Source organism: Triticum dicoccoides, chromosome 1A (assembly GCF_002162155.2).
Source record: "Triticum dicoccoides isolate Atlit2015 ecotype Zavitan chromosome 1A, WEW_v2.0, whole genome shotgun sequence".
Classification (NCBI taxonomy): domain Eukaryota; kingdom Viridiplantae; phylum Streptophyta; class Magnoliopsida; order Poales; family Poaceae; genus Triticum; species Triticum dicoccoides.
In genome coordinates, this window is record NC_041380.1 from 489668962 (window position 1) to 489680634 (window position 11673).

Sequence of the window (11673 nt, forward strand, 5' to 3'; positions counted from 1 at the left end):
TGCTCTCCGGAGTCTGTTTTCTTGCACGACACTTCTTTTGGTCGTTAAAAATTTATTATATAATCTGCCGAAGGTATTGAGCACCGTATCACGCAAATATCTTTTGTCTTTGTTTCGAGCTGTTTTTCTGACAGATCTAGATCGTCATGATGTCTTCAAGTGGCCCCAAGGACAAGTTCTTCGAGAAGGTCATCAAACCCTACCTCGCGGAGATGCTGCGACACCCTCAAACCATTGAGATGCGTGAGGGTTGCTGCACATCCGCAATGTTGAGGGACCAAGGAGGACCGGAAGCGTGGAGACAAGACTCGAAGCATTGGAGCAAAAAGTTTTCAAGTGCCAGGAGATGGTGGAACATGGACTCGATACCAACCACATAATGATCACAGAGTTCACCAACACCGCCAAGCTAGATGCTAGAAACATCGGAGAGACCATCTTCAAGCTTCACGAGAAAATCGAGCATCTCCAAGCCCAGATCTGTGACCTGCAAAACCAAAACTGTGAGTATGAATATAGATTCAAGAGGATGAATTTGGCTGCAGATTTGAGGATCCCAAAGACTAGATCATCCTTCTATGATGGTGAGCCTATGCCTTGGAAGATGTACGACAAGCCTACATTATCAACAACTCCATCATCACCACCTCCGAGGAAGGAGACATAAACACATGGGTATGGGCACTCCTCTTGGAAACTGCCAAGCTTGGGGAGTGCACCAGTATTGTATCACCATCACACTTTTATCTTCACCGTTTTTCTTAGTTCGATCCTTTTGGTAATATCTTGATCTAGTAGAATAAAGTTTTAGTATGATCTAGTTTTGAGTTTTTTACTTTATGATCCTTCTTTGTAATCGAGTCCGTGAGCTATATATAATAAACATTATTGTTGAGTCAACGGCTTGATTATCTTGCCATGATCTTGAGGGAATAAAAATAAAAGAGATAAAAAAAGAAAGAAAGAGATCATATTGATCTTATGGATAGTAATGACTTCACATATAAAGAGTATGATGAATAAAAGTTGTTGAGAGTTGACAAACATAGTTTTGGTCATCGTTGCAATTAACAAGAAGTAATAAAGAAAGAGAGGTTTTCACATATAAATATACTATCTTGGACATCTTTTATGATGGTGAGCACTCATTAAAATATGACATGCTACTGTTTAACCCTCAAAAAAATTGCAGTAGGGCCTTTCCTACTGTTTAACCTCAAAAAAATATGACATGCTAAAGAGTTGACGTTGGACAAGGAAGACAACGTAATGGGTTATGTTTTCTTACATCTGAAACAAATTATATTGTCATGGATCATCCAACATGTTGAGCTTTCCTTTCCCTCTCATGCTAGCCAAATTCTTTGCACCAAGTAGAGATACTACTTGTGCTTCCAAATATCCTTAAACCCAGTTTTGCCATGAGAGTCCACCATATCTACCTGTGGATTGAGGCAGATCCTTTAAGTAAGTTGTCATTGTTGCAAGCAATAAAAATTGCTCTCTAAATATGTATTATTTATTAGTGTGGAGAAAATAAGCTTTATACGATCTTGTGATATCGAAGCAATAAAAGTGATGGACTGCATAATAAAGGTCCATATCACAAGTGGCAATATAAAGTGACGTTCTTTTGCATTAAGATTTTGTGCATCCAACCATAAAAAGAACATGACAACCTCTGCTTCCCTCTGAGAATGGCGTATCTTTTATTCTTGTCTTATACTTCATAAAAGAGTCATGGTGATCTTCACCTTTCCTTTTTACATTTTATCCTTTGGCAAGCACATTGTGTTGGAAAGATCACCATGACTATCATGAACTATTATTGTTGACATTACCCTTGACATAAAAGGTTGGGAGGCAAATCTATAAGCCCCTATCTTTCCCTGTGTCCGAGTAAAACTGCATAACCATAAATATTGCATGAGTGTTAGCAACTGTGAAAGACTAAATGATGGTTGAGTGTGGACTTGCTGAAAAGCTTTTATATTGACTCTTTCCTATGTTATGATAAATTGCAATTGCTTCAATGACTGAGATTATAGTTTGTTGGTTCTCAATGAAGTTTCTGATTCATACTTGAAATTGTGAATGAATTGTTACTTTAGCATAAGAAATTATATGACAATATATATGTTGTTGTTCTAAGAATGATCATGATGCCCTCATGTCTGTATTTTATTTTATCGACACCTCTATCTCTAAACATGTGGACATATTTTTCGATATTGGCTTTCACTTAAGGACAAGCGAGGTCTAAGCTTGGGGGAGTTGATACGTCCATCTTGCATCATGCTTTTATATCGATATTTATTGCATTATGGGTTGTTATTGCACGTTATGTCACAATACTTATGCCTATTATCTCTTATTTTACAAGGTTTACATGAAGAGGGAGAATGCCGACGACTGGAATTCTGGGCTGGAAAAGGAGAAAATATTAGAGACCTATTCTCCACAACTCCAAAACTCCTGAAACTTCACGGGAGAATGTTTTAGAATATATAAAAAATATTGGGCGAAGAAAGAACCAGAGGGGGGCCACCCACCATCCTAGAGGGTGGGGGCGCGCCCTACCCCCTAGGCGCGACCCCTGCCTCGTGGGCCCCTAGCAGGCCTACGGTGCCCATATTCTACTGTATGAAGTCCTTTACCCTAGAAAACAATCATAAGATAGCTCACGGGACAATACTCCACCGCCACGAGGCGGAACCTTGGTGGAACCAATATAGGGCTCCGGCGGAGCTGTTCTGCCAGGGAAACTTCCCTCCAGGAGGGGGAAATCATCACCATCGATCTTCTCATCGGGAGGGGGTCAAACTGCATCAACATCTTCACCAGCACCATCTCATCTCAAACCCTAGTTCATCTCTTGTATCCGATCTTTGTCTCAAAACCTCAGATTGGTACCTGTGGGTTGCTAGTAGTGTTGATTACTCCTTGTAGTTGATGCTAGTTGGTTTATTTGGTGGAAGATCATATGTTCAGATCCTTTATGCATACTAGCACATATGCCCGTGCGTTGCAATATGAAAAATTGTTGTTTTGTGCAAGTATAATGTCCCACAGCACCAGATTCTCACTATGAAAAAATGCTTCAACGCTCCTTCTTCAAAATGAACATAAAAAATATGATGCAATTTAGCCGTGTTCATATTTTCTTTGTTGGGCATAATCTCCCACTTATTCCATCTAAGTATAATCCTTCCTTTAGTTACCATGACGTCCTCACCCGTTTTAGTCAGGAATCAAATCCTTCCTTCTCTAATTTAATATCCCCAACACATTGAAGCATACATAGCCTTATTTTTAACTATCCTACCTTTTTACCTCAAGTCCTTCCTTTAATTAGCCTCATCTATTTGAAAATTCTATTTATTAAGACCACAATCATCCTTTTAGTTAGTCCACCAGTTTATCCATAGTCCTTTTTTTAATTAACCACATCCATTTAAATATTTTATTTAAGTCCACAATTCTTTCTTTAATTAGCTCATTCGCTTAAACACGAGGACCGCCACTGAAAGTGTGTTATATCGACTAGAGGGTGGGGTGAATAGGCGATTTTTGTGAAAGTCTTCAAAACGTGGAAGTTATGAAGACAAACAGTAGAGATATGCCTATTACTATGCAGCGGAAGGTAGACTACACTAAGCAAGCCATGGTCAAGTATTCAATAGAGTGAAAGCACAATGACAAATAGCTGCAGTGTAATAAGGATCAGGTAGGAAGATATTATGAAGCCAAACAGATCATACAGTCACATTGTGAAGACAAAAGATAGAGCGAGCATGCAGTGACTTCACAATGAGTAACAGTAAGTAAAAGGAAGTGAACATGAAACCAGTTACTCGTTGAAGACAATGATTTGTTGGACCAGTTCCAGTTGCTGTGACAACTGTACGTCTGGTTAGGGCGGCTAGGTATTTAAACCAAAGGACACACAGTCCCCGACACCCAGTCCTGAACACGCAGCTCAGGACACCCAGTCCTCACCGTATTCCCCTTGAGCTAAGGTCACACAGACCTCGCCCAATCACTCTGGTAAGTCTTCAAGGTAGACTCCCAATCCTTCACAGACTTCATTCACCGACAATCCACAATGTCTCTTGGATGCTCAGAACGCGATGCCTAACCGGCTGGAGGATGCACAGTCCTCAAGTGTAATAAGTCTTCAGATCACTCAGACAAGAAGACTTAGGTGATGCCCAATTCTCTCTGGCTCTGGGTGGTTAGGGCTTTTTCCTCGCAAGGAATTCTCTCTCTCTCAAAGGCTTCGAGGTGGGTTCCTCTCAAATGACAAAAGCCGTGTACTAAATCTGAGCAGCCAACCGTTTATGGTTGTAGGGGGTGGGCTATTTATAGCCACTTGGCAACCCGACCTGATTTGTCCGAAATGACCCTGGGTCACTAAGGAACTGACACGTGTTCCAACGGTCAGATTTCAAACTCACACGGCAACTTTACTTGGGCTACAAGCAAAGCTGACTTGTCCGACTCTGGACAAGATTTGCTCTCATAGTTTTCACTCGAAGACATAGGTTTTTGAATTAGGCATCACATCAGTCATTCTGACTGGTTCTCTTGGACCCCACTTAGCAGTACGGTGGTTCCTATGACTCAACATAAATGAAAAAGAACTATGAAATATCTAAGTCTTCGAGTTCCATAGGCTTCACTTGGTGTCTTCTCTTGTCATAGTCTTCAATGTGAATATCTTCATATACCACCATTGACTTCAATGTCTTCGTACATTTTAGGGGTCATCTCTGGTAGTAAAACCGAATCAATGAGGGACTTCTACCTGTGTTATCCTGCAATTCTCACAAACACATTAGTCCCTCAACTAGGTTTGTCGTCAATACTCCAAAACCAACTAGGGGTGGCACTAGATGCACTTACAATCTCCCCCTTTTTGGTGATTGATGACAAACTAGTTGAAGTTTTCAACGGGGAATAAATCTGTGAAATTGTAAGGGATAAGGAACTGTCTTCATAAGTTGCAAGGGCTACCCCTGAAGATGTGCATATAAGTAATTTGCTTTTGGAATGCAAATGCCTATGGCAGGTTGTACTTGTGGAGATCCACTTCAACTTATGATGACAATCCACTATGCATGTAAAAGTATATGAAGATAATGACATGCATAATGAAAAATGGACGTCTGTAGAATGATCTAAGTGCGGAATTTATCGTCGCACATGCGGAATTTATCTTCGCAAAACAAGGTGGCAAACAAGTAGCAGACGACCATCGAGTTTAAGTGTTACAACTCTAAGAACCAAATGAAGCAAAATGAGAGTTGTAAGCACGAAGCAAAATATAGCAAAATATAAAGCATCCGCCCATATTGACCCGCTTGAAGACTATCAACCTCATATGCTTCTCCCCCTTTTGTCATTGAGGACCAAAAAGGTTTGAAGACATAGAGTCTTCTACTCGTTCCCATGAGGAGCAGGGTCGTTGGTGGTGTTTGGCGGTGCTGAAGAGCTTGGTGCAGAGTCGACGCATGCTGAAGGAGGTGGAGGTGATGTAGCATCATCTTCATCCTCGATGATTCTTGCAGTCACTTGGCAGCAGATGAAGAGAACTCTGAGTCTTCAAGTGATGGAGTTTCTCGCAGCACAGCCCTTCGAGGAGGTGTGGAGTCAAACTTGAATCGCTCTTTGAAGCCATCCTCTTGAAGATCAGCTTCAGAACACATCATCGTGAGTCCTTTCCAGGTGCGGCGACAGGTTTCATGTGCAATGAATGCATTCTTGGTGGCAAGATTTCGAATGTGATTTACATCCAACAAGAGGCTTTTCATCTGTCTCTTCAGCCAGTCATGATGCCTATCCTGCTTTTGATGAAGGGCCACAAGAAGCTCTCGGTCATTGAGAACACGAGCGTGCTTCTTGGGTCTTGGAGCTGTTGTGCTGTCAGTGGCTTCAATGGAAGCAGGGCGTGGTGCACGTGTAGGGCCAGCCAACGGATACACCCTGGAGATGGCTTCAACTCCTTCAATGTTTTGAGTGAAGCTCTGGTGTTCTGCATTCTGAAGACTTAGAGGTTGCTTGGCAGGTTCAGGATAGATGGCTTCAGCAGAGATATCCACATCTGGCAAAAAGATCCGATGGTTGCGGGCTGAGGGCTGATACAAGATAGCAGAGTGAAGTTTGATCAGCCGCATGACCCAAGGGGCGTAGAACTTCAAACCAAAGAGATCTGAGCCTGATGCAGCAAGTTGGCGTATGAAGAAGTCCTGTGCGTTGAAGCATTTGCCATGAAGGATACATAATATTAGAGTCTTCATTGCACCCTCGATCTTGGCATTTGGAGAGTGCCCTTTGATAGGCCAGAGAGTTCTCCTGATGATGTGATAGATGGTTCTGGGCAGGTACTCAAGGTCTTCAACGAAGAACTCTGTGGGATACGCAGCATCTTGAGGCAATGGCTTCATCATGCTAAGCATTTGACTCATATTGGGTTCAGGCCGCTGAAAGATGCTTTCAATAGCTTCAGCGTGTAGCTGACAGCCTTGCTCGAAGAATTCGCCAGGAGTGGGCAGTCCAGTGAGCTCAATGATATCAAATGCATTGGCTTCGTGATGAACATTGCCGGTCATCCACTCCAGGACCCAAGTCTTAGGATCTCTGTTGTATCCTTTGATGTGAAGTGTGGCATAGAACTGTAGCAGCAGCTCTTCATTCCAATGCTCTTCATCAGTAACAAACTGCAGCAGACCCACTTGCTTGAAGCAATCCAACGCTTCTTCTAGACAGGGCAGACCAGCAATAGCTTTAACGTCAAGGCACTTGTGTGGGAAGATGCGACCTTGGTTGTACAGTATGCATGAGTAGTAGCTGCGCTGAGGATAGCTCCAGAACCGATCTGATGAAATCCTTTCCCTTGAGTAGGGGTTCTTGGAGCTATTGAAGAATGTATTATCTGCCCTGAAGCCATTGATGTTGAAAGAACCAGGTGCTGATGCAGGACCTGGGAACCTTGGCAGTCTTGGGATCGGCTTCTGTACCTGAGGCCTGTGCTCAACATGGTAATCAAATTGGGGACCGGCAGCAGACTCAGGAACAGAAGTATCATGATCAGTGGCTTCGCTGTCATCTGAAGCTTTTGATGGGGAGGGCTCCACATTAGCTTCAGTGTTGGTTGTTGTAGCCTCAATATTTTCATCCTCCACTTGACTAGCTGGAGGGTCGGACACAGGCAAGTTCTCCTAGAGAACTGCTTCTTGGTGAGACGAGGTGACTTGTGGTACATCTTCTTCTTCGGCTGATGCAGCTGGAATGTCTTCAGTAGAGACTTGAGGCCTTGGACCTTTGCGAAGCCGGCGTAACGCAGACGACGCCTTGGGAGCTGGAGTGGGCTGGGCCTCATTGTCTTCTTCCTCTTGTGGGAGATCCGCCCATGAAGCATCCTGTGCAATTGGCGTCAATGGACGACCAATGCTGATGAGTTTGTTGTTTTCAAGATGAGGAAGGACTGCACCATCGTCTACATTGTCATGATGACCAATGTCTTCAGCAGCGATGGGATCGGCTGCTGGAATGTCTTCAGCTTCAGGAGCCTGTTTGGAAGCAGGCTCATGAACTGTCAGTTGACGTTCTACGTCAGGATGAACCATAGAGATGGGTTCAACTATCAAGGGCTCTATGGGAGCAGCCCGAGCTTTCTTGATCTTTCTCTTTTTCTAGGTGGGGGCAGAAGGAGAGGCTTCAGAGTGTTTCCTCTTCCTGGCTTCAGCCTCAGCAGTTCTTGTCTTCTTGAGCTCTGAAGCGGTTGACCGACTCTTTGGCTTTGAGCCAGTCATTGCAGTTGGGAAGACAATCGGAACTGCTTCCTGCCTTGGTGCATCTGGTTCAGCTATAGCAGGCTTCTTCTTCTTCTTCGCGGCCATCCTGGGGTCGATGCCAGGACGTCCAAGTGCTTTGTGCTTCTCAGCCTCATTAAAGGCTTGCACGCATCTGTCAAACAGAGTCTTCATCCGCTCACACGAACCTTGAGCTTCTGCACGCTTCTTCAGAAAGTTTTCCTTTAGCTCGTGCATCATGATCTTGAAGTTCTTCACTTCTTGCACGCTGAGCTTGGCCATATGCTTCTTGAACTGGGCCTTTTCATGGTCAATCTTCTGCTTCAGTTCAACAATGCGCTGGGCAATAGCAAGTTCTGAAGCAATAGCGCCTTGGAAGGCGACGCTGAGGCCAATGGGCAGCTGCAGATCTTCAAAGCTGATGTTTGGCGTGTCAAACCACTCGTCAATGAAGTTGTGGATGATGGCGACATCAAAGAGAGGAAGATTGTTGAAGATTTCTGCTTCTTCTTTCCTCTTGATGAGCTGCTCAAGAGCGTCATCTGCAAGATCTTCATCACTTGAGAGATCAATGGCGTCGTTGCGCAGAATGGCAGCAGCTGTTAGCTCTTCGCCAGTGTGAGGCAGAGGCAACTTGGCCTTCTGGGGCTTGGAGACGCGTGATAAGTCTTCAGACTGCACACTGTCTTTAGGAGGTGCAGTTGCCAATGGCTTCGCCCTTGAGATTTTTGGTGACGGGGCCGGCTTTGAAGCTTTTGGTTTCCTCATCTGCTTTGGCTTCAGCACTGTAGGCGCGTCATCAGACTCAGTGTCAGCTGCAGGCTCATTCACTGCAGTCCCTTGAACCACGATGTAGGTAATGAGGCCGTCAAGGTTGGCGAAGGGACCGATGACATTGGGTTCTGCATGTCGTGTGCCATCTGCCCTTGGTGCTGAGGGACCAGGGTTGAAGTCTAGCCCAAACTTCTTCTTGTTCTGCTTCGCTGAGTTTTGGGCAAAGTGAAAGTTGCGCTTGAACAGATTGTCGTCACGACACCATAGCAGTGATGACGAGTGTGCATCAGCAGGTTGTGGTCCACGGACCATGCATGGATAGAAGCCTTGAGAAATGGCTTCATCTTTGGACCTGGGTAGAAGATTTTTGAATAGGATGTCTCCCCACGGTCTCTTGATGGCGTTTTTCTCAGCATACTCTTGGGTTGTGAAGCGGTATTTGAACCATTGCTCTGCCCAATAGCGTCGAATCCATTGGATTCGGGTCTTGCGCTGACCGTAACTCTCTTCAGGATCGTTTTGTACATTTCTGCAAGTTCATCAGGCAGATCTCTGGATGTTCCGCCACGATGTTGTCTGACCTCCTTCCTTGCTGTTGTTTCTGAAGCCATAAACTTTAACTTGAAAGGCTTCAAGACGTTCAAAGGCTTCAAAGGCTTTCTCTTGATGGAACTGGTTTTAGGAGAATTTATGTGATGCTGTAAGAACTCTGCAAATGAATGCAGACTATGAGAACCAAAGGATTCTCCCATGGACATGTACCTGTGACAGCATTAAGGTGCGAGGGAAGGGGAAGAGGTCATATGCATTCTCAGAAGGTTTTGAAGATAAATCAGTTTAGAAGACATTGACCTCATCGTGCGAAGACATTCACTCACAGATAAGAAGTTGGTTCCAGATTTGTACGAACCCACAGGTCAGTACAAGTGAGGCATGTTATGAGATACAGTATGAGGGAGATCTAACTTGTGTGAAAAGAAACTTCTTATGGTAGAAAGTGACAAAGCCATAGGATCAAAAGAGGCTGTAAAAAGAAGTTTTATTTACCACACTGGGAACTGCTAGACGGAGAGGGAGATGAGGCCGAGCAGTTCAATCTTCCGTGCCCTAACTTGGCGACGAAAGACACCTACGGCGACGGTGGAGAGGACGATGTCCGCGATCAGTGTGAAGACGGCGTCGGAGAGGTTGCGGCAGCGAAGCGCTTCGTCGCCGGTGTCGTTGAGGGCTAGAGGTGGCGCTAGGGTTCGTGCGAGGGAGGAAGAAGGAGAAAATGACCGCTGTGAGTGTGTATTTATAGGTACAGGGGCGGCACTGCGCTATTACACAGGTGCCCCTGGCGATTCGCATCTGAGTGACGCGTGGCCATCATGTTGAATTTTGGGGTTTGTTCCACGTCCAACGCACGCCTGGATTGCCGGGTGGTCGTTCCTACTTCTCCGGATTTCATGTGGATGAATGAGCATTGAAAACAGACTTAAAGATTGTCTCTGTGTCTTCTACTGACAAGGGCGCAGAGAAGACATTCGACAGTTTCAATAGAATGCATATGACTTGGAGAGATAGCACTTGAGATAGAGAGCATAGAGAGGTTAGGGTCCGATCACATTCACTTAGTTCAAAAGATTCAAACAAGAAGACATAGCTATAAGTGAATGCTGTAGAGGACAGAACACTAGTATATATATATCTATATAATCAACATAGTGAAGATAATCTTGAAGACATGTTGAGATTGATGTCAAACCAACTGTGAAGACATTGCAAGGTAACGCCATGAGTGAAACACTTCAAAATAGAACGTTTGGTGGTGGCGTTACCCACCGTATAGGAAGTATTAGACCCAGACACGACACACAATTATCGTGGCGCTCCGAAGTCAAATTCCACATTAATGTATTCACACTTAGAATGTATGTCATCAATATGCATAAGGGTTAGGATGTGTGCCTGATCACAGGACATTTGAAGATTCCAGGATATTTAGCTCACACCGTAACTTGCAAAATCTCTTCTCATCCAAGGGCTTGGTGAAGATATCTGCCAATTGCTCTTCAGTGTTGACGTGCATGATATCAATATCTTCCTTCGCAACATGATCTCTGACAAGTGATGACGAATTTCAATGTGCTTTGTCTTTGAGTGCTGAACTGGGTTGTTGGCGATCTTGATGGCACTTTCATTGTCGCAGTAAAGTGGCACTTGCTTCAGATGAATGCCATAGTCCTTGAGAGTTTGCTTCATCCACAGAAGCTGAGCGCAGCAAGATCCAGCAGCAATGTATTCAGATTCAGAAGTGGAGAGGGATACACAGTTCTACTTCTTTGAAGACCAACATACAAGTGATCATCCCAGAAAATGGCATGTGCCTGATGTAGACTTGCGATCAACTTTGTCACCAGCATAATCAGCATCCAAGAATCCAACCAGATCAAACTCTGAGCCCTTTGGATACCATAATCCTAGAGTTGGGGTGTGAGCCAAATATCGAAGAATTCGCTTCACAGCTAAGTGATGCGACTCCTTTGGTGCCGCTTGAAATCGAGCACACATGCAAAAACTAAGCATAATATCTGGCCTAGATGCACATAAATAAAGCAAAGAACCAATCATGGAGCGGTATACCTTTTGATCAAACTCTTTACCATTGTCGTCGGGACCCAGATGATGTTTGGCTCGCATTGGTGTTGTGAAGCCTTTGCAGTCATGCATACCGAACTTCTTCAGGCAATCTTTGAGATACTTCTCTTGAGATATGAAGATGCCATTGCGTTGTTGTCGTATTTGAATACCAAGGAAGAACTTCAGCTCCCCCATCATGGACATCTGATATTGCTCTTGCATCATATATCCAAACTCTTCACTGTACTTCTGATTGGTGCAGCCGAAGATAATGTCATCCACATATATTTGGCACACAAATAGTTCACCATCATATGTCTTCGTGAAAAGAGTGGGATCTAGGGAACCAGGTATGAAGCCTTTGCTCTTCAGGAAGTATTTGAGTGTGTCATACCAGGCCCGAGGGGATTGTTTGAGGCCATACAGTGCCTTGTTGAGCTTGTATACCATGTCAGGATGCTTT